The 26,316-nt window shown below is 33.3% G+C and overlaps 1 pseudogene; it reads left to right on the forward strand.

The window, feature by feature from the left end:
- The first annotated feature begins 12,326 nt into the window (after nt 1-12,326).
- Nucleotides 12,327-12,667, forward strand: LOC141516484 (mitochondrial import inner membrane translocase subunit Tim8 A pseudogene; annotated as a pseudogene).
- Nucleotides 12,668-26,316: the final 13,649 nt, after the last annotated feature.

A 26,316-nucleotide genomic window follows, 5' to 3' on the forward strand; every position in this document is an offset into this window, starting at 1 on the left:
CTATATGAATAAAAATAGAGAAAAAGGAGATCAATGAATTGGGTATACAACTAAAAAAGCTAGAAAAAGATCAAATAAACATCACCAATTAAATAACAAACTAAAAAATATGAAAACCAAGGGAAAGATTAATAAAATAGAAAGCAAAATCCCCATTGATCTGATAAATAAATCTAAGAGTTGGTTTTATGAAAAAGCCAATAAAATAGACAAATCTCTGGTTAATCTTATTTTAAGAGAGAGAGAGAGAGAGAGAGAGAGAGAGAGAGAGAGAGAGACAAATAACTAGAATCAAAAATGAAAAGGATAAACTAACCACCAATGAGGAAGAAATTAAAGAGATAATTAGGAGCTACTTTGCCAAACTGTATGCCAATAAATTGGACAACTTGAGTGCAATGGATGAATATTTACAAAAATCCAATCTGCCAAGATTAACAGAAGAGGAAATAAATTATTTAAATAATGCCATTTCAGAAAAAGAAATTGAAGAAATCATTAATAAACTTCCTAAGAAAAATTCTCCAGGTCCACATTGATATACAAGTGAATTCTACCAAACATTTAAGGAACAATTAATTGCTATTCTACATAAACTAGTTAAAAAGAATAGGAGAGGAAGGAGTGCTACCAAACTCCTTTTATGACACCACCATGATGCTGATACCTAAACCAGGAAGACCCAAAACAGAGAAAGAAAATTGTAGACCAATCTCTGTGATGAATGAATATTGATGCAAAAATCTTAAAAAAACTTTAGCAATGATACTCCAGCAAGTTGTTACCAGGATAATACACCATGGCTGGGTTACATTTATACCAGGCAGGCAGGGTTGGTTCAGCGTTAGGAAAACACTCAACATAATTAAACATATAAACACTAAAACCAACAGAAATCATGTGATTATCTCAATAGATGCTGAAAAAGCCTTTGATAAAATACATCCACTCCTACTAAAAGGACTAGAAAGTATTGGAATAAATATTTTCCTTAAAAATAATCAATATCTTCTATCTAAAACCATCAACAAATGTTATATTTAATGGGAATAATTCAGGGATGAAACAAGGATACCCACTATCACCATTACTATTCAATATAGTATTAGAAATGCTAGCAGTAGCAATGAGAAGAAAAAGACAATGAAAGAATCAGAATAGGCAATGAGGAAGCAAAACGTTCACTTTTTGCAGATGATATGATGGTATAGCTAGAGAACCTGAGAAAATCATCTAAAAAATTCCTTGAAACAATTAAGAAATTCAGCAAAGTTGCAGCATATAAAATAAACCCACATAAACCATCAGCATTCCTATATATGAACAACAAAGCCTAAGAACAAGAGATAGAAAGAGAAATTCCATTTAAAATAACTGTAGATAACATTAAATACTTGGCAATCTACCTCCCAAGAAAAACCCAGAAATTGTATAAACACAATTATGAAGCCCTCCTCACCCAAATCAAGTCACTCTAAATAATTGGGAAAATGTCAAACACTCATGGTTAGGTTGAGCTAATATAATAAAAAGGACAATTATGGCCAAATTAAATTACTTATTCAGTGCCATACTAATCAAACTACCAAATAAATACTTTACCGAGCTAGAAAAAAAATAGTCACATAATTCATCTGGAGTAACAAAAGGGCAAGAATAGCAAGGGAACTGATGAATAAAAATGAAAAGGAAGGTGGCTTAGCTCTACCAGATCTAAAACTATACCATAAAGCAGCAGTCATCAAAACTGTCTGGTACAGGTCAAGAAATGGAGTAATGGATCAGTGGATTAGGATAAGTTCAAGAGAAACCACACTAAATGACTACAGCATTCTGCTGTTTGATATACCCAAAGACATTTGCTTCTTGTATAAGAATTCACTATTTGACAAAAATTGTTGGGAAAACTGGAAAATAATATGGCCCAAACTAGGCATATATCCACATCTCATACCCCATATGAAAATAAGGTCAAAATGGGCAAAGGATTTGGATATAAAGAGTGATAAATTAATAGACCAAAAATATTCTGTCTCTGTGATTTATGGAAAAGGGATAAAAGTATGACAAAACAAGAATTACAGCACATTATAAAACTGCAAAATGAATGATTTTGACTATATCAAATTAAAAGAAATTGCACTAATAAAATCAATGTTGCCAAAATTAGAGGAAAAGCAGAAAGCTAGGAAACAGTCTTCACAACCAGGGGTTCTGATAAAGGTCTCATTTCTAAAATATATAGAGATTTGCATCACATTTATAAGGTAACAAGTCATTCCCAATTGATAAATGGTCAAAGCATATGAATAGTTTTCAAATGAAGAAATTAAAGCTTTATGTAATCATATGAAAAAATGTTCCAAGTCAGTATTGATTAGAAAAATGCAAATTAAAACAACTATGAAGTATCATCTCACATATTGACAAAGAAGAGAAAAAGGGAAAATGTTCAATGTTGGACTGGTGGTGGGAGGATTGGTACATTGACACATGTAGATTTGTAAATGGATCCAACCATTCTAGAGAGCAATATGGAACTATCCACAAAGAGCAATAAAACTGTTCATACCCTTTGACCCAGCAATTCCAATTTTAGGACTTTATACAGAAGAAATTGTAAAAAATGGAAAAAAAGTTCTACATGTTCCAAAATATTCATAGCAACCCTTTTCGTAGTGCCAAAGAATTGGAAATTGAGGTGATTCTCATCTATTGTGGAATGGCTAAACAAATTATGGCCCATGAATAGCATGGAATATTATTGTTCTATAAGAAACAATAAGTGGTCAGACTCTAGAGAAGCATGGAATGACTTACAGGATCTGATGCTGAGTGAAGTGAGTAGAGCTATGAGAACAATTTACATATCAACATTATGGGATGAACAACCTTCACGGAAGCAATCCCTATTGGGAGTCCAGAGGGCTAGGACAATTGTATTTGACAGATTATGAACTATATTTTCCCCAACTAGTGGAAGAAAAACAAAACAAAACAAAATACACAAGAAAAAACCCATCCCTAAAGAATCTGATGAAAACATAAAAATTATCTTTTGTGTATCACTTTCACTTAATCCTAATTCCTCATGCTAAAAACTACTAATTTGAAAATATGTTTAACAAGATATGTATGTAAAATGCTAACCCGACTGTTCTAAATGAGGGGGTGGGGGGTGGGAAGGGAGGGTGGAGGGAAACTTTGTAGCTTGTTAATATACATCTACAAATGGATGAAAATAAATTTTAAAAAGGAAATGATAACTACAGAAATAAGAGAAAAAGAAAAAAGGAAATAAAAATAGGCACATTCTTTGGTGATGATATGATGGTATACTTAAAGAATCAAATAAAAACAAGGTGAAAAAATTAACAAGTTTAGTAAAATGGCAAGATATAAAATAAAATGTCCATAAATCATTAATATTTTCATATATTACCAACAAAGCCTCACTGCAAAGGAGAGAAAGAGAAATCCCATTTAAAATAACTGTAGACAACATAAAATATTTGGGAGTCTGCCTGCCAAGAAAAACCCAGGAACTACATAAACTGAAGAACAAAGCAGTTATTACAAAAACAATATCATTCTAAAGTATTAGAAAATATCAATTTATCAAGTGTAGACAAACTCAATAATAAAATGACAATTCTTCCTAAATTAATTGACTTATTCAGTGCCATAGCAACCAAACTACATAATGACTGTTTTATAGAGCTAGAAGAAATGTTAACAAAATTGACCTGAAGAACAAAAGGTCAAGAAAATCAAGGCGATTACTGAATATGTAAGCAAACATGATCTAGTAATATTAGATCTAAATTTTATTATAAAGTGGTAATTATCAAAAATAATCTGTTACTGGAAAAGAAATAGAGGGTGGACCAATGAACTAAATTGGTGATATTATTAAATAGTAGCAAATGACCATGGTAAACTAATACTTGATAAATACAAAGATCCAAGTTTTGACAAAAAGCTCATTAGTTGACAAAAATTGCTTGGAAAATTAAAACTTAGAATGGTAGAAATTATATAAAGGACAACATGTTACACTTGATACCAAGATATGATCAAAATGGGTTTTTGCATTAAACATAAAAGTGAATGTTATAAACAGATTAGGTGAATGTGGAATAGTTTACCTGTCAGATCTAGAAAGAAGGCAAAAAAAAATTATGACCAAACAAAAGATAGAGTATATTTGAGGATACAGAATGGGTTATTTTGATATTTTAAATTTAGTAATTTTGCACAACCAAAACAAATGGAGCCAAGATTCAAAGAAAAATAGAAAACTGTGAAAAATTATTTTACAGAACATAATTCTGATGAATGCTTTATTCCTCAACTATATTAAAAATTGGGTCTAACATAAGAAGATAGAAGGAAAATTCCAACTGATAAATGCTTAAAAGTTATGAAGATGAAGTTTTTGGAAAATTAAATCGAAACTGTATCTCCAAGAGAGAACATGGGAGAGAGACAGAGAGACAGAGAGAGAAAGAGAGAGAGAGAGAGAGAGAGAGAGAGAGAGAGAGAGAGAGAAAGAGACACAGAGAGAGAGAGATATGATTATTTCACTATTTCATAAAAACCTGGGAAGACTTATATGTGAGAAGAACCAAGAAAATATAGTATACAGTAACTACAATATTAAATGATGATCATCTGTGAAAGATTTAGCTATTCTCAGTAATACAATGAATTACTAAGAACTCATGAAGAAAAATGGTATCTACTTTCAGTGAAAAAAGTAGGTTTTTTGTGGGGGTTTTTTAGGTTTTTGTAAGGCAAATGGGGTTAAGTGGCTTGCCCAAGGCCACACAGCTAGGTAATTATTAAGTGTCTGAGACCAGATTTGAACTCAGGTACTCCTGACTCCAAGGACGGTGCTTTATCCACTATGCCACCAAGCCGCCCCTGAAAAAAAGTATTTTTTGAATGCATGTCAAATGTATCATTTTTTCACTTTGTTTTTATTTCCTTGATATCTGATGGCTGTTTTCTTTTACAATTTAGCTAATTTGGAAATATGTTTTGCATTATCACTCAACCTGCATCCAATTACATATTGTCTCAGGTAGGAGAGGGGGAAAAGAAGGAAAACACAGTATTTGGAATTCAGTATTCAAAATAATGAAGGTTTAAAATTGTTTTTATATGAAAGGGGTATAAAATTTTTAAATTTTTTAATGGCTATATTTATTCTACTAAGAATTAATTAGTGTCTTCTTCTTTCCACTATCATTTCAACAGTGATTTTTTTCATATCTTTGCCATTTTGTTGAACAGGTTATTCAGTTTATTTTGATATTTATTTCTCCTATTATTACTATCTAAGAGTATTTGTTCATAACGTTGTTAATAGTTTGAGAATTTTCAAATTATTTCTTGTATATAAATTTTGAACATTAATCTATGAAAAATTGTTTTGGGCTTATGCAGACATATGTTTATCAATTCATATCATATATGTAGATATATATGTGTACATGATGTTTGCTTTGTTTTAATATCTTTTAATATTTAAAATGAAAGTCTCTGGCTTTTCTTTGCAGAGTTTTCCCACATATTGCATTGAATATTGCCCAAAATTTGCAATATCTATTGAGTCAATCATAAAATTTGTGATGCTTTTCATTTTTGTTTTTGTTTTTAGTTTTTTTTTGCAAGGCAAATGGGGTTAAGTGGCTCGCCCAAGGCCACACAGCTAGGTAATTATTAAGTGTTTGAGACCAGATTTGAACCCAGGTACTCCTGACTCCAGGGCCGTTGCTTTATCCACTGCACCACCTAGCTGCCCCTGATGCTTTGCATTTTAAAAAAAATTACATGGGTTGATAATCTTCCTATTGCTGATTTATCATAACTGCTATAAATTCAACTTGGTTTTAATGGATAGGTTTTTTAATTAATTACTATAGTTGTTTGAAGAGGCTTTCTTTTAAATCTTTAATTGATATTCTTAAAAATATTGACCTACAATTTGTCATGAATTCATCCTTCTCTCCCTTAGATAACAGAATATCTGTCTCATGTGGAAATATAATATAATATTAGGAGTATATCTATCTCATATTGGAATCAGCAGAATGATTTCTATGTTCTTGCATTGACAATCTCATTTCTTTTACTTTTTCTTCCTATATGTAAATTATAAAAACATTACTTCCTGCAGGAGAGAATAGAATATCATCATAAAATTTGGCCTGATTGTATAATGTATTTCTATCCTGTTTTTACTTAATGAATTAAATTTCCATTTGTCAAAATATTTCCTTTCTGAATTCTTGCTCTTCTACTTTGTACCCGCAGGATTTTTTATTGCTCTTCTCAGGTCCAGTGTTGTCCATGGGGACTTTACATTCTTGCCAATATACTGATCTCTTTGAATACCATGTTCTCACATAGTTTATTCATTGTAAGGTTCATATCTTCTATTAAAATTCTTTCCCTCAATAATGATCAATGTTGGAAGGGGAAATCTGGGACACTAATACATTGTTGTGGAACTGTGAATTCATGCAACCTCTCTGAACAATTTGCAATTATACCCAAAGGACAAGAAAAATGTGCATATCCTTTGATCCAGCAATACCACTACTGGATCTATACCCTGAAGAGATTATGAAAAAGGGTAAAAACATCACTTATACAAAAATATTCATAGCAGCCCTGTTTGTGATGGCAAAGAATTAGAAATTGAGTGAATGCCCATCAATTGAGGAATGGCTGAACAAATTGTGGTATATGTACATTATGGAACACTATTGTTCTATTAGAAACCAAGAGGAATGGGAATTCAGGGAAACCTGGAAGGATTTGCATGTACTGATGCTGAGTGAGATGAGCAGAACTAGAAGAACACTGTACACTCTAACAGCAAGATGGGGGTGATGATCAACCTTAATGGACTTGCTCATTCCATCAGTACAACAATAAGGCACAATTTTGGGGATATCTGCAATGAAGAGTATCATCTGTATCCAGAGAAACAATTGTGGCATTTAAAGAAAGATCAAAAACTATTACCTTTAATTTTTTTAAAAGTTATATTATGTAATTATGCTATTGCTTACACTTTGTTTTTTTTTTTCCCTTAAGTATATGATTTCTCTCTCATCACATTCAACTTAGATAAATGCATACCATGGAAACAATGTAAAAACTAATAGACTGACTTCTGTTGAGGGGGTTGGGGGAGGGAAGCGAGATTAGGGGAAAATTGTAAATTTCAAAGTAAATAAATAAAATTTTAAAAATCCCCTAGTCCCTATGAAATCATTCTTCAATCTCTCCCTCTCACCACTGATTAGCAATTTCCTCCTTCCCCCACCCACTTTCAAATAAAAAGTTGAGTGGGTGAATAGTATCTCAGAAAAGTTAGATTTGATAGACCTCCGGAGGAAATGAATTTGGAATAGAAGGGAGTATAACTTTATTTTTCAGCAATACATGAAACATACAAAATTTGGACAAGCAACAGGACATTAAAAATCAAAATCAAACACAAAAAGTAAAAATACTTTCATCTCTTTTACATAATAATACAATGAAATCATATTTTTTAAAAAGGCCATGGCAATAAAGATAAAAAATGATGTTTATCTTTTATTCTCAAAGAAAGCCATGACACATCAGAGAAGTGATACCATGACAAACACATGAATTGGATTTGAGTGAGTTCTGTGCTAAGTCACCAGCTTCACTTTCTCCTATAGAGCCATCTAGATCCAGTGACCAGATATGAATCAGTATTACTGGAAATAGCTCTGGATGTGAGGCAATCAGGGTTAAGTGACTTGCCCAAAGTCACACAAGCTAGTGAGTACCAAGTATCTGAGACCATATCCAAACTCCTGTTTTGCTGACTCCAAGGCCAGTGCTCTATTCACTTTGCCATCTAGTTAGATAAAAAGAAAAAAAATAATTGTAAACTAAATAATCTATTCCTAAAGAATGAGTGGATTAAACAACAATAAAAAATGAATAATTTCACAAAAAGTTATGACAAGGAGATAGCATACTAAATTTTTTGGAATGCAGCCAAAACAGTACTTATGGGGAAATGTATATCTCTAAATGCCTTCATCAATAAAATAGAAAAAGGACAGATCAATGAATTGGTTATGCAACTTTTTAAAAAAGGCACATAAAGAACAAATTAAGAAAGAAAACACCAAATTTGAAATCTTTAAAAATCAAGGGAAATATAAATAAAATTGAATGTAAGAAATCACTGAATTAATAGACAAAATTTGGAGATGGTTTTATAAAAAATAAAATAAAATAGAGAAACCATTGTTTAATGTGAAGCAGTCCTGCATTTCTGGCACTTTTCCTATCTAGTGAAAGTGCATGATTTTTGTATATTGCAGTAACTTACTTGTTACTTATTTTATTTAAAATACTCAAATCCCCATATATTAAGGGAATTGATCTATGATTTTCTTTTACTGTTTTGCTTTTTTCTTGTTTAGGTATAAGGATCATAATTATTTCTTTTTTTCTTTTTTCTTTTCTTTCTTTTTTTTTTTAGGTTTTTTCAAGGCAAATGGGGTTAAGTGGTTCACCCAAGGCCACAAAGCTAGGTAATTATTAAGTGTCTGAGACCGGATTTGAACCCAAGTACTCCTGACTCCAAGGCTGGTGCTTTATTCACCTTGCCACCTAGCTGCCCCGATCATAATTATTTCATAAATAGAATTTATAAAGAGATAGAACTCCTTTGCCTATTTTCCCATAAAAGGTTTTGGGCATATAGAAATTAATTACTTAGCTAAGCATGGACTATGTTTCTTCATTATTTTCTCCTTCTTTGGTTTTAATATTAGGAGTATATTTATCTCATATTGGAATCCAGCAGAATGATTTATATGTTCTTGCATTGTCAGTCTTATTTCCACTTACAGATTGGTAAAATTCATTTTTGAATCATTATGATCCTAGCGATTTTTCTTAGAGAACTCATTTTGACTTGTTCAATTTTCATTTATAAAAAGGGTTATTCAATCATTCTATTTCCTCTTCTATTACTCCGGGAAATTTACATTTTTGAAAATATTAATCTATTTCACTTAGAGAATCAGCTTCATTGACATATTATTGGGCAAAATAATTGCCAATAAATGTTTTTTTCTTCAATATTTTGTAAACATGATTATTATAGAAAAAATAGAATTTGAAGGAAATAGAACAAGGAAATAATTTAATACATGCAAATGACATGTTCATATGTTTAGAGAATTCAGCGGGTTTAATTTTTAAAATTGTTGAAAAAATAAACAATTTCAGCAAAGCTGAAGGACATTACATTAAAAAAACACAAATCATTAATATTTCTATAACTTTCTATATAATAAGGTATAAATGCATATCTTTGGAGTGGTTGAGGGTCAAAATGGAAGATCATCAAAGTTTAAAAAGAAAAGTTATTTCAAATAAAATGTAATTACTAAAATTATAATATTGTTTTATTATTATTTGTATTTATGATATCTTTGCACAAATTAGATAAAGAAAAATAATTATTGTTTAAAACATTTCCTTGTCACTGATAGTTCTGATTCCTCCTATGATTAAAAAAATTCTTTGTTATAAAGGATAATTACTTGGTAGTGGATTTGAGGGAATAATGTAGCAGAAATCTAGAAGACGTAAAATAAAAATTGCTAAAATCTAAATCTAAAGAATAGGTAAAATGTTATTGTCTTTTCACAGTCTTCCCAACATTGAATATATCCATTTTCTATCATTTTTTTTCAATTATCTAGGTGTGAAATGAAATCTTGGAGATTTAATCTTGACTTTTTTTTTGCTACAAGTAATTGTATGGATCTGCCATACAGTTGCTCATAGTGTAGGAGAATAGTTAAGATAGAAACAATTCATTGCAATAATTCAGTGCCTAACAGCATTGCTTCTAAATACTTACAGAAAAATCTAAGGGAATTATGAGAACAAATAAGTAACAAAACTGTAATAATGGAGAGCCTCAAATTACCTTGTAGGAAAATGATTATGATTCTGATATCCAAGGAAAATTGTAGTGTTTAAATTCAATCTTGCCCCACCTAGAATTTTGCATGATTCCATATTACAATGTTAAGGATACAGCAAAAACAATCCTTAGGAAAAATTGACTAATCAATTTCATTAACAAGAGAAAGAAGAGTAGATAAATAGAAAGAGAGTTTAGAATGTGACTAAAATGTTGAAAAACTAAAAAATTTTAAAAAGTTCAATTTAAGAACAACATAAATAAGATATTAACAAAATTGAAAAATTTTAAAAATAAAAATTGTTTTTCTCAAAAAAATAACAAATTTTAACAAAAAAAGAAGAGAAAGGAAAATCACCCTAATATCCAAAATTTAAAAAAAAGATTTTTTTCATAACAAATGAAAAAGAATCAAAAGTTGTCAGACTATTTTCAGCAATTATCTTCCAATTTAAAAAAATCTGAAATGACATAAATGAATATTTGCAAAAAATACTCAATTTATCAAAACAAAAAAATCAGAATTTAGACAGTTTTGTCTCAGACTAATAAACTTAAAATACCATTAATGAATTACAAAAGTGGGGAAGGGGGAAAAACAAGACCAGGTGAATTTTTGTATTAATGCTGTCATTCTCTAAATAAATAATTAATTCATTTATTCTATAAAATGTTTGCAAAAATTACAAAAGAAAGGATCCTACCAAATATTTTCTATGACACAGAAGTGGTTTCAATACATAAATCAGGGAGAGTCAAAATAGGAATAATATACACCAATATTTCTAATGAGCATTATATAAATTTTTTAAATAAAATATTAAGAGAGAGTAATACTATTACAAAATATATACTCTAATAATAACCCTAAATAATAAAACCCTAGATAATTAGTCATATTAATAGCAAATCAAGAAAAATCATGTCTGCCTTAATAAATGAAGAAAAAAACCTCAACAAAATATAACATTTATTTCTATTTAAAAACTAGAATATAGAGTAATAAATGAACCTTTCTTTAATATATATATATATATATATATATAACATATGACTAAAACCAAGAGTTAGCACTTTATGCAATTAAGATAAGTTAGCATTCTTTCTAATAAATTATGAAATGAAACAAGTATATTCATTTTCCTTAGTCTCATTTGCATATTATTAGAAATGATAGTGATAGTATCAACTTGAGGGGAAAATATAAGCATAAGCAAGAAAAACCAAAACTTTTGCCTTTTTAGGTGATAATCTGCTGTGTTTAGCTAAAGCTAATGTTTCAACTAAAATTCATTTTAACAAACTTTACAAATTTGCAGGATATTAAATCCACATATATCATCCATATTACTATTGAATATTGACAAAATCCAGAAGGAAGAGATAGAAATTATTTTTAAAATATGTACGGAATATATAAAATATTTGGGAGTGATTATCAGGATATATTCAAGACAAATAAATAAAACTATTCTTTACAAAAATAAAAGACAGTCAAATAATTGAAAAACATTAATTACTTATATTTGGGATGAAGCAATATAATTAGTATAACAATATAGTCAAAGTAATTTACTCACTCAATGTAACACCAATCAAAATGTTAAGAGGTTACGTTATAGAACTAAATACAAGAAGTAGCAAAATCATATGGAGGCAGAAAAAAACAAAAGACTCCAAGGAAATAATGGGGGGTGGGTGGGAAGTGAATATGAAAATGTCTGATCTATATCAGAGCCCGCTCTACACTACAAAGCAATAAATCTCAAAAAATTTTCACACTGGTTTAAAAAGTAGATTATTTATGAATCACACTAAAAATACAACATGCAGAAGAAAATAAGTCTTGTAAGTTAAAGCTCAATAAAAACAAAACTCCAGTTACTAAGATAAAAACTAAAATTTTGAGAAGTAAAATTTTAAATTTTTCATAGGATTGGAAAATAGCATGAAAAAAAATAGGTTTGGACCAATATCTCACACCTCATTCCAAGATAAACTCCTAATGGATATGTTTAAAAAAATCATATCATAGAAAATTAAGGAAACATGGATGGAAAACACAAATTTATGGAAAGAAGGAAAGTTCATCTCCAAACAAAGAATAGAGAGGATCACAGGAGACCAAACAAACAATTCTGATTAAATAAAATTTCTAAGATTTTGCATTCACAAACTAAACCAAGCTAAAAGTAAAAGAGAAACTTAAAACTGAGGGAAAAACAAAAAAAACTTTGCAGTTAGTTTCACTAATGAATATTTCCTTTCCAAAATCTATAAGGAACCGACTCACATTAAGAAAAAAAAAGTCGGTGAAGGTCGGTGGCTTGTTGCTGCTGGCCGGCTCCCGGTTGCTGGCAGGGCCAGGTCGGCATGGATTCCTCTAATGCCATGGCAGGGTTGGGCAACGTGGACCCGCAGCTGCAGCATTTCATCGAGGTGGAGACCCAGAAGCAGCGCTTTCAGCAGTTGGTTCACCAGATGACTGAACTGTGCTGGGAAAAGTGCATGGACGAGCCTGGGCCAAAGTTGGACAGTCGAGCTGAAACTTGTTTTGTTAACTGTGTGGAGCGTTTTATCGACACAAGCCAGTTCACCCTGAACCGATTGGAGCAGACACAAAAGTCCAGAGCAGCCTTCACCGAAAGCTTGTTTGACTGATTCTTCAGCAAAACTGTTCTATTTTCCAAAAAAAACTTTATAGTTCAAAAAAAAAAAAGGACTGAGGGGTTGATTATGAAAGAAAAGGCTGTGGGAAGATAGACTTAACATCTTTTATCCCAGCCTTTGGGATGTTCTGTATCTGAATGAGCAAGGAACAGTTTTGTAAGTTTGGGAGTTAATGTTTTGTATTGTTTTCAAATGCCAGTTTTGTGAAAATTGCAGGCAATTGAATAGAAGACTACTAAGTACACTTAAAACTATATACAGGGATGTGCTCTTAACGTTCCATTGGCTTCTTTGTAGGTATTCAAACTGGGACCATGTAGGTAGACTCCCTCATCTGTCTGTACCTGTTAAATTCGAACCTTTGGGAGGGCCTCACAGTGGTATCCATCTTTTTCCTTTACTGTGACTTACTTTAAATAACCTATATACAATAGGTCTCAGTCAACAATGCTGAGAGGCTAGAGGCCTTTGGATGCAGAGAAATCTAGCTCAGTTATCTAATGAATATAATTTTTGCCTCCTTGGCAGTCTCAAAATGGGAATAATTTGCCCTCAGTTTCAGGGTATTAAGTGACTGAAAGCTGTGCCTGAATTTTAATTGTAAAGGTTTTAAACCAGCCGTCACCCCATCTAGCCAAGTTTCAGGTAGAGGGGCATTGATTCATTGTTCCATTTACTGCAAATCTTCTGATTACTGAAATAAAAACCTTTGCCTCAGGTTGAAAAAAAAGAAAAAAGTCAGGGCAGCTAGGTAGCGCAGTGGATAAAGCACTGGCCCTGGAGTCAGGAGTACCTGGGTTCAAATTCTGTCTCAGACACTTAATAATTACCTAGCTGTGTGACCTTGGGCAAGCCACTTAACCCCATTTGCCTTGCAAAAAAAAAACCCTAAAAAGTCCACTTATTTAGTCAATGAGGGACATTGTTTTGCATAAATATGCATATTTGCTATAAGAAATTCTTTTCTTTTTGTTTTTTTTAGAAGAAATTCTTTCCTTTTATCAGAGTTAGGCAGTAGTATAGAGAGAAAAGAAATTTTAGTGATAAAACATCTGATAAAAATAAGTTTGCTTTATTTTTGATCAGATTAAGTCTTGTTAGGGATGCTGTACAGTGAGAAATTGTCCCATGAAAACTTACTGACTCTTAAAAGTCTGGATGAAATTATCTACAATCACAAAGATATTATTCATATTTTTCTTACCTGCTTATAGATTTTAAAAATACCTATATCCAGAAAGTTAAAAGGTATGCTTCTTATTTTCTCCCAGATAAACAAGTAATTTAGAAGACATTCATTTAAATACAGCAAGTAGTCTTCTTCTGCCATCTAGGGCCAGAAGACTATATTTTTCTTAAGCCTTAAAGTTTTATACCCAAAATCATTTTTGATCTTTGTATCCCCTGCAACAAGGACAGTACTTAGCACAGAATTAAATATTAATCAATGGTTGTTGACTGATGGATTATGAAATAGTGGGGGCAGCTGGATGACACAGAGGATAGAACAATGGTCTTGGGATCAGGAGGACAGAAGTTCAAATTCAGCCTCTGACACTTACAAGCTGTGTGACTAGGCAACTTCCTTAATTCTGATTACAGTGCATTCAGGGTCATCTCTAGCTGTCCTGATCGATATGCACTGCATCTCTTCACTCAAATCTAATTCACATGCTTGTCATGTATCATCACCCTGATGTTGTGGTCTTGTATGAAAATGAAGGACAAACATAATTATTATTATGAAATATTATTTTTACAATCATGGAGCCTTGGTTGACACACAATTCCTAAAATTCTCTTTTGTAAAGATTTTATTTGAGTTTTACAATTTTTCTCCCAATCTTACCTCCCCACCCTCCACCCCCCCCATGGAAAGCAATCTGTCAGCCTTTATTTTGTTTCCATGTTGTACATTGATTCAAGTTGAGTGTGTTGAGAGAGAAATCATAGTGTAGGGTTCTGATTTTTTAATCCACTCTGCTATTTGCTTACGTTTTAAGGGAGAGTTCATCCCATTCACATTCAAAGTTATGATTACTAATTCTTTATTGCCCTCCATGCTGTCTTCCTTCTGTTTGTATTTTCCCCTTTTCCTCCACCTTTATCCTTATTCCCAAGTATTTTGTTTCTGAATATCACCCCCTTCAGTGTGTTTGCCCTCCTATATCACTCCCTCCCCTTTCTTTCCCCTTTCCCTTTTTTCCCTGTTCCCTTTCCTTCCTTTTGTTAGTTCCACTTTTCCCCTCCTCCCCCTCCCTTTCTCCATCCCCACTTCCCTTTTCCCCTTTTAATTCTTGAAAGGTTAGATGGTTTTTAGGTTAACTAAGTATGTGTAAGTTGACTTTAAGCTAAGTCTGATGAGAAGAAGATTCAGGTGTTTCTCATCTCCTTCCTTCTTCCCCTCTATTACCATAGGTATTTTGTGCCTCTTAATGTAAAGAGACTTACCCCATTCAATCACCTCCCTCCTCCCATTTCCTTCCTGTTCCCCTTTTTAAGGAGGTAGTGTTTTTAAAATCATACTATCTGAGTCATAGAAAATTATGAGTATCCATCACTTCTAGCTAAGTACATTCTGTCTAATAGAGATAAAATTCTTGAGAGTTATTAGAGTCTTTCTTCCAAGTGGGGTTAAAGTCAGTTACATCCCATTGGCTAGCAGTATCATGGATAGGCCATGAATATCCATCATCTCTGTCTAGGTATATTCTTTTTGTTAGAGTTACAATTCTCAAGATTTATCAGAATCTTTTTCCCCATGCTGGGATATAGCCAATTTCAACTTGTTGGATAGCAGTTTTTTTTTTCTTTTACCACCCCTCCCCTTTTTTACCTTTACATGTGTCTCAGGAAATTTTGGAATTTTTCAATTTCATTAAATGTCCATCTTTTTCCCTGGAAAAGGAGGCTCAGCTTTGCAGGATAGTGGATTTTTGGCTGCATTCCAAGCTCCCTTGCTCTTTGAAATATCTTGTTCCAGGCCCTTTGATCCCTTAATGTTGATACAAACAGGTCCTGCATAATCCTTATTGTGGGCCCTTGATATTTAAATTGTTTCTTTCTTGCTGCTTGCAGGATTTTCTCTTTTATCTGATAGTTCTTGAATTTGGCCACAACATTCCTTGGTGTTTCCATTTTAGGATCTTTTTCCTTGAGGGGATCAATGTATTCTTTTTTTTTTAGGTTTTTTTTTTTTGCAAGGCAAATGGGGTTAAGTGGCTTGCCCAAGGCCACACAGCTAGGTCATTATGAAGTGTCTGAGACCGGATTTGAACCCAGGTACTCCTGACTCCAAGGGCTGGTGCTTTATCCATTGCGCCACCTAGCTGCCCCTAATGTATTCTTTCAATTACTACTTTACCCTCTGGTTCTGTGATATCAGGGCAATTTCCATCACTAGATCCTGTAATATTAAGTCCAGGCTTTTTTCTGCTTCAATGTTTTGAAGAAGCCCAATAATTTTCAGGTTGCCCCTTCTTGATCTATTCTCGAGGTCAGTGGTTTTGCTGATGAGGTATTTTACATTTTCTTCTATTTTTTCTATTTTTTAAATTTTGTTTGACAGGCTCTTGTTTTCTCATGAAGTCATTAGTTTCTGCAGATTCCATTCTTTTTTATAGGGAGGAGTTTCCTTCATTAACCTTTTTGCAATTCCTTTTCTGATTGGTCAATTCTACTTTTGAAAGAGCTTTCCATTTGACCAATTGAGGTTTTCAGAGAATTATTTTCTTTTTGCATTTGTCCAATTGAGGATCTGAGAGATTTAGTCTCATTTTGTATTTGTCCAGTTGTATTTTCTAAGGATTTGTTTTCTTGTTGCAAGGTATTAATCTTCTCTTGGGTTTCTTTTGCCAAATTTTCCAATTGATTTTTAGACTCCTTCCTTTTTTCTTCAAGGGAGTCTTTCTGTACTGGAGACCAGATCATATTCTCCTCAAAAGTTCTAGGTCTCTCTGAGTTAGGGTCTTTTCCTTCCAAGAATTTTTCAGTGGATCCACCTTTCCTCTGACCCTTCTTCATGTTGCTAAGACCTTGAGTTGGGGAGGGGCTGGTTCACAGGGGTTTGGTGTTGGGATACCTAGAGGCTTTACTCACTGTGTGCAATTTCTCTGGCTGGCCAGTAGGAGGTGCTGGTTGTTTTCTCTGGAGTGTCTATGACCTTGATTGAGGCCTTCTCCCTTAGCTCAAAGAAGGGAGGGGTTGAAGCTACTGAATCCTTTTGCCTTCAATCAATGGTGGGCTTTACCCTGGGGTGAGGTCATTCCTCTCCCTATTGTCAGCTGGGATGCTTCTTCTGCTCACACCCTGTGCCTGAGGCAGAAGTAGTCTGCAATTGTTTGTTCTGGGAAAGGGCCTCAGTTGCAATGGAGTCATGGACCCAGAGTTCCCTAGACCCGAGGAGCCTAGGGATGGTGTCCACAGCTCTCCTGCACTGGAACTCCTCCCCACCCCAAAGCCCTGGCCACAAACTCCAGAGGGTCAGCGCCCATACCAGTGCCTCTGCTCCCCAGTTGACCTAAGCACCCATGGTCTAGCCTGCCCAACCCCCCCCCCCCCGCCAATCCAGCAGGCCCATCTCTCGGGCCTTCAGACTCCCCAGTTCCAATTCAGCCACCAATCTGGTTGATCAGGGGCTGACCTGTCCTCTGTGCCTAGACACACCTGCCTGAACTCACCCAAAGCTGCAGAAGACAAATCCTGAGGTAGATGTTCTTTCTCCTGGCTTTTCTTTCTGGGTTTTGTGGGTCAGATTTCTGTTAAGAGGTTTGTTTCATATGATAGATGGGGAAAGATCAGGAGACTTTAGAACTGTCCCTGCCTTCTCTCTGCCATCTTGGCCAGAAGTACTTCTTAAAATTCTTGAAGGAATAGTAGAAAGGAAGGAAGGAAGGAAGGAAAGAAGGAAGGAAGGAAGGGAGGGAGGGAGGGAAGGAGGAGCAACAAAATTTATTTCCCACCCTCCAATAGAAGTCCCAATCTTCCAGTGGGACTTTAATGTGCTGGTGACCCAGTTCCCTTATGTTAGAGGTAAGTTTCTACCATCAATGAATATTACTACATCTTGGGAATATCTGCAACCAAGTTATTCATTCCTTGCAAGTAAGTATATAATGAATTCAAGGATAACTAGAGCTATTGCTCATCTTTATCAGGCAATATCAAAATCTGACATGTTAGAATATGTCTGATCTTAATTAAATCACATTCTACACACATATTCTTCAAAATAAGTTGTGGTGACTGATTTCAAAATGAAAACAGTAATATTGCATCGCAGTGGTATCAATCTGAAATAAAGGATTGACAAAGGTCACAGCTTAGTTGTAATAATCATTCATATTTAATTGTATTTTATTTACATTGTTAAATGTTTCCCACATATATTTTATTCTATTTCAGGTAGTGTGTTTGAAATTTTTGGTTGTACAGGATGCTGAAATTCATTGCTAGCAAAATATTCTATTGGCTTATGCAATAGTAATCATTCTCATCCCAGTATAAAGTCCTGGGTCCTCTGGAATTATTACCATGTGAAACATAGTAATAGTAAATCTGCAAAAGCCAGTTCAAGTCTTAGAAAGTCTTTTTTCTATTTCTCCTCATATAGTTCAATAAAGCTCTGAGTTCAAGACATTGTACTTTTCTGCTTTTTGACTTCCTGTTCTCAATAATGTAGCCCATGACTGAGATCTATAGTCAGTATATTTAATGATGATGGTGTAATTCTTCACAAACTACTGAAAGCAGGTACTAAATCCTGGAAAATTTAGTCTCTGGAAGAGTCTGTAGACATGACCAGGTGACAAAGTTTCTATGTGTTTATAGTACTCCCAGCATTTCCCAGGCTTTGCAAGACATAACACCTTCTGCCATAAGGCCAGGACCTTGATGAATGACTGTGAACAATCTAATCATATGCCTTCTTCAACAGATTTCTCCTTATTCACTGCTATCTTATCTAAATTCATTCATCAATAATTAGAATATTTCCCATGCTCTCTTATTTTCTCTATCCCACTGGTAATGTTTCCCAACATTGAGGAAACATTCATTCTAATCAGAAATGACTCAGGGAGGAAACAGCATACATACCCAATAGGGTATAGACATCTAGAAGAAAAAGGAGAGAAGGGGGACTGGGGAGAGTTGGGCAGATGTGGGTGATAGAGGAGGGGGCAGATCATAGGAGAAGATAGTCAGATATAACATATTTTCTTTTCTACCTTTTTCAAGGTAGTGGGATTGGGTGACCTGTCTAGGAGCACAGGGCTTGGTGGTTGATGGGTCTCTGAGATGGGACATGGGCTCGGGGACTCTTGGCCCCAGGGCCAGTGCTCTGTCTACTGAGCCATTTCGCTGCCCCACAGCACATTTTTGAAGAGGGACGGAGTGAAAGGAGAGAGAAAATATAATAGATGGTAGTGGGGAGGAATGAATGGAAGGAATTATAATCAGCAACAGCAACTGTATAAAAATATGGAAGTAACTTCTATGATGGTTTTATAATAAAGAATGTGATCCACCCAAGTTGATGGTATCAGAACACAGACTGAAACACAATTTTTTCTCTCTTTCTTTTACTTTATTTCTCATGAGGTTTTATATTTTTGTGGGGGAGGAGGAATTATGTTTACTCTTAAATAATAATGTTTATTAATGTGTAAATAAATTAAAGAAAATTTAAAAATATGAAAAAATGGGGAAAAGCAACAAGAAATAAAACAAGCTTTATTTTTAGTACATAGGTGTTTCCATTCCAGAAACTAAATTCTCAAACATACATGTAATATTTATTCAGGAATAAACCTCTCTCAAAAATATAAAAAAAGGAAAATGGGGAATAGCTGATAAAAGAGCAAAGCTTCAGATCACTGGACAAGTGTCTAACTTGATCTTTATTAATTCCATTGTTTATACCCATTTACTTAAATTTCTTCTTTATTTTCTCTGTCAGATCTATAAAGCAGTTATACTTAAGGTGAGAATGAAATTGTTGTTGAGTTTCACTAATAATTTGAAAGAATATGAGGGGAGCAGAGATGTTTCTAGATAAATAAAGGGGTGAAAAATCGTGCGAAGTTACCTATGCCTTTGATTTCAATCACTAAACTTATAACGTGGGGATTGGAACTATCATATGCTCTAGAATTTGATATGATAAGTAATAAAAGAGAAAAAAAGCATTTTCTACTAATTATTAGTAAGTCAATCACATGCATTTATTAAGCATCCTATTAAGTGATGAGTATGTCATTCAAGGATAAAGATGAGTTAATCTCTCAAAGAATTTACCAATTATAAGAATGAAACAACATCTAGGCAATTAAGTAAATGCAAATGTGAACTCCTATTGTTATAATAGCCAAATGTCTACTACACAAGAAGAATAAAATACAAATAAACAGTAAAGTTTTATGGGAGGGGTAGAATTATTTTATGGTGGAAGGATTTTGAAGATATGGCACTTTTGATGAGTTCTTAAAAGAGCTAGGGAATTCAGGGTGTGGACTTAAGGAGGTAGAGTAACCCATCCTGAGAGACCAAAAGCCGTCTCTGAGAATGAGAGAGACTAGGAACCATTAGGAACACAAATTTGGGATACTAGGGCCATCAAATAGAACAATGAAGAGAAACAGAGGGAAATACTTCATAGCTGAAACTATTTGGACTCATTCTCTTCATTTGACCAATAAAGGAATGTTTCTTTCCTAAAGTATTTTTTCCTAATAAGAGATTTGTCCTCTCTAATCTTATTTTTAGAGTAAACATAATCTATCTGTTCATTATCAACCCATTTTGTCATTGCATAATTCAAGATCAAAATAACAGTAATGGAGTACCCAAGAGGAAAGAGAATTAGATTTAATGCTTAAGTATTAGACCAGAGACTTTCCCCCTTCAATTTTTTGACATCCTAGAGGATTGGGTAAAACAAAGAGATTGATTATTTCATATTCACCATTTTCCAGAGCAGAGAGAAGATTTATTTGAAATGTTTATCTTTTTCTTTCCAATCACCTTTTGTTTGTTTTATATTTTTAGGTTTTTTGCAAGGCAATGGGCTTAAATGACTTGCCCAAGGTCACATAGTCAGGTAATTATTAAATGTCTGAGGTCAGATTTGATCTCAGGTACTTCTGACTCCAGGGCCAGTGCTCTATCCACTGAACCACCCAGTTGCCCCTCCAATCACTTTCTTTATGCCAAATACTAATTTAGTGGCAATAGGATAACAAAAACTAATGAACATGCGCAAAAAAATTATAATGTAGACCAGAGCTACTTTCAACACTTTCTAAAAGAAGCTTTATCATGTACAGTTTATTGTTCTTGGCAAACTTTTCTCTAATCTCAGTTCTTGTACATAGCATTTAAAGACAGTTTGAGACACCTTCAATGGTAATACTACATTTTTTTCCCTTTACAGCTTTTATCTTATCATGAAAAAGGAAAAGGAAAAGTATTAGGGCAGGATCTTAGGAAACAAAGCCAAGAATTCTCCACTAAGGGTAGTCATTCCATTTTTGAAATAATTCAAAAAATATGACTTATTGAACAGTGATATGTTAAATAGTGAAAATATTCAATTCATGAACTGTAAAGGCATGCAAAAGTCTGGTCAGAATTTTTATACTATAGGAAAAATGGCAAAGACTTAGGACTTATTAATAAATGAATGTAGAAGTCTCAATTTCATGATAATCTTTCAATTCCAACCACACGGCTATTCTGCTGAAAAATCTTTATTTTTTTCAATTCTTATTCTATCTTTCTCAAGCTCCAAAAAGTTAGAAATGGAAAGACTTTTGAGGCCATCTAATTCAATCACTTCACTTCATACATGGGTAGACTGAGGCCAAGAGATAGCAAAAGATTTGTATTAGGCTTCACAAGCAGTTTCCACTTCAGTCCCATAAGTGTTAACCAGACCTCTAGAGTTCAGTAACAGAGGGAGAGAACATCAGTGCATCTCATTTAGACTTTGAAGAGTGTCATCATCATGGAATTAAGACAGAGTACTGAAGGAACATCTAAATTTTCCTCCACTATCCTAAGGAAAATTCTTTTGTATGGTTTGATCAATAGTCATTTCTTTCTAAAACCCTGGGTCCATCAATTAATTTCAGAATCATATTAAAAGAAACTGAAATGTCTACTTATACTGAAAATGCATTTGGCTGAAATCATCTCCTGTGAAAAAAGACATAAGAATTTAATGCATTTCCTATTTTCTCTAGAAATAAACATTAGAATTATATTCACACCTTCCATTTGTACAGAAAATTTTACTGTGAAATATACTATTTCATTTATTTTATTAATTTTGTCAACAGAATAGAGTGCCCAAGTAAAGAAATAACTCTCATCGCTATTTGGTAGCTTTCTGAATAGTCATGGAAATCCAGTAAACAGAGACTTCTAGTTAAGATGGCAAAGAGAAGCCAGGCACTGTTTTACACTTAGTTTTTTCCTCAGAATCAATATGATTCAAGCCTCTTAACTGATTTTGAAACAACAGAACCCACAAAACAACAGAGAGAAACATCTCCCAACAAGGTCTGTCACCAGGAAACATGGGCATGCTGAGAGGCCCAGCACAGGGGCAGCAGGGTGAGGCCAGGGAACTGAACTAAGAATTATGACAAAAGCCTTTGTCATGTGCATGGAATGCAGATGGGGGAACTCCAGTGTGGCTGCCCAGATACCTATCCAACTAGCTCAGTTGGTCTGGAAGCATGGCAAGCAATGAAGAGTTTAATTGGGAATGGAACGAACTCTCCCATAAAACAGAAGCAGATAGCTTTAGCAGAGTAGGCTAAAACTCTGAATCCCACAATGTGTTGCTTACAAGAAACATAGATTAAAGGTAAAAAGCTGGAGAAGAATATATTATGCTTTAGCTGAAGTGAAAAAAAAGCAGGCATAGCAATCCTTATCTCAGAAAAAAGCAGTTGCAAAAATAGGTCTTATTAAAAGAGATAAGGAAGAAAACTATATCCTCCTGAAAGGTATCATAGACAATGAAGTAATTTCAATACTAAATATTTATGCACCAAATGATATAGCATGCAGATTCTTAGAGGAGAAGTGGAATGAGTTACAGGAAGACATGGACAGCAAAATCCTACTGGGAGAAAACCTCAACCTCTCTCTCTCAAAATTAAATAAAACTAATCATAAAATAAACAAGATGGAAATTAAGGAGGTGAATAGAATGTTATAATACTTAGATATGATAGATCTCTAGAGAAAACTGAGTGGGAAAAGAAAGGAATATGTTTTCTTTTTCTGCAGCATAAGGTTCCTACAGAAAAACTGACCATTAAGGCATAAAAAACTTTTAATCAAATGCAGAAAGGAAGAAATAATGAATACATCCTTTTCAAACAATGATACAATAAAAACGACATGCAATAAAGGACCATGGAGAGACAAACCTAAAACTAATAGGAAACTAAATATCTCAATTTTCAAGAATGAATAGATCAAACAACAAATCATAGAAAGAATTATTTCATCCAAGACAATGACAATCACAAGACAACATACCAAAACTTATGGGATACAGTGAAAGCAGTTATCAGGGGATAAATTGTATCTCTTAATGCTTACATGAATAAAATAGAGAAAGAGGAGATCAATCAACTGAGCATGCAAATAAGAAAGTCAGAGAAAGAAAAAAATTAAAAATCTCCATTTAAAGACCAATTTCAAAATTCTGAAAGTTAAAGGAGAAATTAATACAAATAAAAAACAAAAATATCATTGAATTAATAAATAAAACCAAAATTTGGTTTTTATGAAAAAAATCACTAAGAGATTAACCTTTAGTTAATTTGATGTAAAAATAAAGGAAAAAAGAAATTCCTAATATCAACATTGAAAAAAAGTGAATTCACCACCAAAGAGGAAAATTAAAGTAATAATTTGGAATTATTTTGCCCAACTGTGTTCCAATAAATTTGATAATCTAAGTGAAATGAATGAATATTTGCAAAAATATAAATTGCCCAGATTAAAAGAAGAGGAAAGTAAATATTAAATAACTTTATCTCAGTAAAAGAAGTTCAACAAATCATCAAAGAACTCTCCAAGAAAAAATCCCCAGGGTCAGATGGATTCACAAGTGTATTCTATCAAACATTCAAGGAACAAGTGGTTGCAATTCTATTTAAATTATCTGAAAAGATAGGTAAAGAAGAAATTCTGCCAAATTTCTTCTATGACATCAAATTGGTATTAATACCTAAACAAAGACAAAACAGAGAAAGATGATTATAGACCAATTTCCCTAATGAATATGGATGCAGAAATTTTAAGTAAAATATTAGCAAAACAATTATAGCAAATTATCATAGGATAATACATGATGATCGAGTAGGATTTATTCTAGGAATGCAGGGTTGGTACAACATTAGGGAAACCATCAGCATTATTGACCATATCAATAAGAAACCTAACAGAAATAATTTGATCATCTCAATAGATGCTCAAAAAACTTTTTTTTGCAAGGCAAATGGTGTTAAGTGGCTTGCCCAAGGCCACACAGCTAGGAAATTACTAAGTGTCTGAGGCTGGATTTGAACCCAGGTACTCCTGACTCCAGGGCCGGTGCTCTATCCACTGTGCCACCTAGATGCCCTGAAAAGACTTTTGATGAAATATAACACTCATTTTTACTAAAAACACTAGAAAACATAGTAATAAATAGATTGTTCCTTAAAATGACCGGCAGTATCTATCTGAAATCATTGACAAGCATTATATGTAATAGGGATAAGCTAGAAGGATTTCCAGTAAGATCAAGAGTCAAACAAGGATGTTATCACCATTATTATGCGATATTGTATTAAAATTATTGCTTTAGCAATGAGAGGAAAAAGAAAGTGAAGGAATTAGTATCTATAATGAAGAAACAAAACTCTCACTCTTTGCAGATGATATAATGGAAACAATTAGCAACTTTATCAAAGTCACAGAATATAAAATAAACCCTCATAAATCCTAAGCATTTCTATATATTATTAATGAGATATAGTAAGAAATAGAAAGGGATGAATTACATTTAATAAACTGCTGACAATATAGAATGCTTGGGAGTCTATCTGCCAAGGCAGCCTTAGAAACTGTATGAAAACAACTATAAAACACTTTACACATCAGATCTAAATAACTAGGCAAATATCAGTTGCTCATGAGTAAACTGAAATAATATAATAAAAATGACTATTCTACCTAAATTAAGTTACTTATTTAGTACCATAACAATCAAACTACCAAATGATAGCAATTAATTTCATATGGAGAAACATAAGATCAAAAACATCAATGGAACTAATGAAAGAAAATGAAAAAGGATGGTGGCCTAGCCCTAATAGATCTAACATTATATTATAAAGCAACAGTCATTAAAACTATTTGGTACTGGGGCAGCTAGGTGGCACAGTGGATAGAGCACCGGCCCTGGAGTCAGGAGTACCTGGGTTCAAATCCAGCCTCAGACACTTAGTAATTACCTAGCTGTGTGGCCTTGGGCAAGGCACTTAACCCCATTGCCTTGCAAAAACCTTAAAAAAAAAGCTATTTGGTACTGGCTAAGAAATAGAGTGGTAGATCAATGGAATAGATTAGGTGCAAAAGAGACAGCAGTAAAAAACTATAGCATTTGCTGTTTGATAAACCCAAAGATTCCATCTTCTGGAATAAGAACTCCCTCTTTGATAAAAAAAAAACTTCTGGGAAAACTGAAAGATAGAGTCACAGAAAGTAGGAATAGACCAACTTTTCATACCCTATACCAAGATAAAGTCAAAATGATTGCAGGATTTATACATAAAATAGATAATATTATCAGCAAACTAGGAGAAGAAGGAATAGTTTACCTGTCAGATCTATGGAAAGGGGAGCAGTTTATGAGGACATTATAAAAAAGAAACTGGTAAAGTAAAATAAAAAGATTTTGCATAAACAAAACCACCACAACCAAAATTAAAAGGAATGCAGTAAATTAGGAATTACAATTAGTGTCTCCGAAAAAGGTCTCATTTTTAAACTATGTAGAGAACTGAGTTAAATTTTTTAAAAAATCATTCCTCAAGTTAAAAGGTCAAAAAAGATATGGAAAGGTAATTCTCAGACAAAGAAATCAAAGCTATCTATAGTCATATAAATAATTATTGATTAGAGAAAAGTCTTAAAGCATCTCTGATCTACCACTTTACAACTCTCAGATCAGCCAATATAACTAGAAAGGATAATGATCAGTGTTGAAGGGGATGTGGGAAACCTGGAACATTAATTCATTGTTTGGTAGAGTTGTAAACTGATCCAAGTTTCTGGAGAACAATTTGGAATTATGACCAAAGGGCATTAAAATGTGTACCCTTTGATCCAGCAATATCACTACTAGGTCTGTATCCTGAAGACATGAAAAGGGGTAAAAATTCCACATGTTCCAAAGCATTCATAAAGTTCTTTTTGTAGTAGAATTGGAATTTGGGAGGATATCCATCAATTGGGGAATGGTTAAACAAATTGTAGTTTATGTCTGTGATGGAACACTATTGTTTCATAAGAAAACATGAAGGATGGGATTTCAGAAATGCCTGAAAAGTCTTGCATGAATTGATACTGAA

Source organism: Macrotis lagotis, chromosome 1, assembly GCF_037893015.1.
Source record: "Macrotis lagotis isolate mMagLag1 chromosome 1, bilby.v1.9.chrom.fasta, whole genome shotgun sequence".
NCBI classification, from domain to species: Eukaryota; Metazoa; Chordata; class Mammalia; order Peramelemorphia; family Peramelidae; genus Macrotis; species Macrotis lagotis.